This window comes from Alligator mississippiensis, chromosome 10, assembly GCF_030867095.1.
Source record: "Alligator mississippiensis isolate rAllMis1 chromosome 10, rAllMis1, whole genome shotgun sequence".
NCBI lineage: Eukaryota > Metazoa > Chordata > Crocodylia > Alligatoridae > Alligator > Alligator mississippiensis.
The window spans coordinates 60,347,672-60,350,670 of NC_081833.1; positions in this window are offsets into that span (position 1 = coordinate 60,347,672).

A 2,999-nucleotide genomic window follows, 5' to 3' on the forward strand; every position below is an offset into this window, starting at 1 on the left:
AGAGAGAAATATACTCCATTCTCTATCCATATTGCAGATACTCAGAATGCAACATTTCCTATCACTTAGATATTGTATTCCTCAGCTTTTCAAAAATTGTCCATGTGTTTTAGAATTTTGTGTAGTAGATCATAATATGATTTCTTAAGTAAATAAATGTGACCTGTCATTCTGCATGATACACATTTTAAAATAGGATTATAGTACTGGATTGTCCAACATATGGCCTGCAGGCCAGATTTGGCCCACAGTCTCTCTAATCTGGACTGTTGGGCTATCAGAGGGCACTGAAAGTTGGGCCTTTGGCTCCATTGGGCATGGCCATCAGCAGACAGCTTGGCTTGCTGCCACCAGATCCCACACTCCTGCTGCCCCTGCCCCATCTGTACCCTGCACTGCCTCTGCTTCCATTGGACTCTGCACTACCTCTGCTTGTGCTGCTGCTGGACCCTGCACATCTGCTGCAACTGTGGGAGTCCATGTTCCCACCACAGTGGCCACTACAGAAGACCTCATGCCCTAGGTTAGATCCAGCCCACAAGGATCCCTGTGGTCCAGATCTGGCCTAGGGCCCCAGGGGTGCTTGACACCAAGGGTGTAGAGTATGCAACCACGGTATTTCTACCATATTCTACATTTTTTGTTTTATTTAACAAGATGACAATGTTGAAAACCCCAAAATGTCTTGGGAAACAATGATCTTCTCTTTACAAGTTTATATCTTTCCTTGCTGCGTACAGTAGCACTTTAAAGAAAGTTGAAATTATGTGTTAAAGTACAAAGAAGACTGAACTCGTAGGGTTGTTTATAATACAAACTATGAAATAATGCTAAGATATGTGATTGAATTCCATGAATAAAGCATTTTTTAAAGCAGATCATACAAAATGAACATTCTTGCATTATTTTACTCTATTAGGAGACTAAAATAATATTCTCTATTTGCAGTTGCAATTAAAAGAAAAAAATCCAATCTCAAGGTAGTATATTTTGTGGCTAGTTTTAAAAGTAAAATAAATTTTCAGGATTCAGGCCACTTAAAGTGCTGTGGTCTGATGTTGATACTTAGGCTGTCATTTAACTTTAGAAATCAAAAAGGCACTTTAAAGATTTAAAGTGGGGGGATAAGGAGTACATGTGAATTAGAATTCTATCTACATTACAAGAATGGTAGAACGAAGAAGCAGCAGAATAAAAACCTTAATTTTAAAGCAGTGCAAAACCCAATTAGTTAAGCACATTAAAATTAAAGTGTTCTTGCTAGAATGCTAATACAGTGTTTAAAAAGTCATTGCAGCCATAAATCTCATACAATTTCCTTTATATCCCACTGCTTATTAAAAGGTTGCCAGCAGTATAAAAATCACTGCTTCTGATTTTTTAAAAATCTACTAGTGACACCAATATTTTTTCAGCGAGATACAAATTGGAAGGATTAGACTGAAAATATTTTCTGTATTTTCAGTTTACAGTACCTTGGACAACATTTAGGAGCCATTTTCTCTGATTAGTCAGTTTTCCTGATTTTTGTTTGTGTGGCTCTTCATACAAAAGTAGAAGAGGATTTTAAAAGAGAAAAGTTTTAGAATACAAAAATTCGTAGAAACATTCAAGTAAGGTGTAGGCAGACAAGGTTCTTCGGGTAAATCTGACATCCTTTATTAGACCAACTCAAATAGTTGGAAAAATTCTTCTTTGCAAACTTTCAGGTACAATTGAGGTGGGCATAGAATTTGTAACTTTTTTTTTTTTTGCTAGATGTATAATTGATTATATCCATTTAAATTCTTACCAAACCAGCTATTACACTTGTTAGCAGCTAGTTTGTAAATTAAGCAGGTCATTTTCAACGCTCCAAGAACAGACCAAGGAGTCTCAAACCTTTCTTCTCCCATGATCTGCTGATCAACTACAGGTTCCTGCCCTCAGTCCAGTCCTACACCTTATTGTTTATATTGTATTAAGTATAAGAAATACTCCAGGGCAAGGAGATAGGATGCTGGAAAGTGAAAGGAGCTAATAAAAAAGTAGTTAAATGCTCCTCTTCCCTCATGTCTGGAAAAGCATCACTTAAGGATGTCAGGCAGCAGGCAGTCTAGGTCAGGGGTGGGCAATTATTTGGACTGGAGGGCCACTTATGTTCAGTGAGCTATTGCAAGTGGGGAGGGGGTTGCTGACTTTTGGGGAGATGCAAGTAGTCCTATCTGGCCCCAGGCCATCCACCCTGTACCCACTGCAAGGGGCACTGGATGGAGTGACTGGGTGGGCAGGGTGTCCATGGACCAGCTGGGACCCCTGTAGGCAGGGCATGCTCGGATGGGTTGTGGGTGGGCAGGGAGCGGCATCTGGGAGCAGGGCAGGTGGTTGGGGCTGGGTCCAGGATCACGGGACCGTGCCAGCTTATGGCTGGGGCAGAGCTGTGATATGCTGCTCCCCGCCTACCCATAGCCCCATCCCATCCCCCCAGCTGAGCATGCCCTGCCTGCTGGGGTCGGCCCGGGCCGGACTCCATAGAGACCCCACCTGCCCACCCTTTCCATCAGGCACCCCCAGCGGTGCGGAGGGGGTGGACTGGCAGCGGCAGCTGGGCGGAAAGTCGGGTTGCTGCGCTGACCCTGTCCTGCCCTGTGCCCGGGGGTGGCAGGACTGGCCCCTGGGCCTGGGCTGGGTGGGGCTGAGGCACCCACCAGGGGCCAGATTAAATCCTTTTGCCCACCCTGGTGTAGGCAGCGAGTTGAGCTTCACCAAGGCAGCACCGGAGAAGCCCTGGCGGAGACGGGGAAGCATGGAAAAAGCTTCCTTTTCCTTGAGTTTTCGCTCTGCTGAAGATTTAGAAGCCAGGCAGAGGGCTACGTTTTGGAGTCGGGGGAGGAGGGATTTTAAGTGCGATTCCCTTGCCTTGGGCTGGGGACTAGGAGGCTGAGACGTCCCAACAGAAAAGGAGGAGGGTGCCTTGGATTTGGGGGCCTGGAGAAGTGGGGCTGGACGAGACCTCCAGA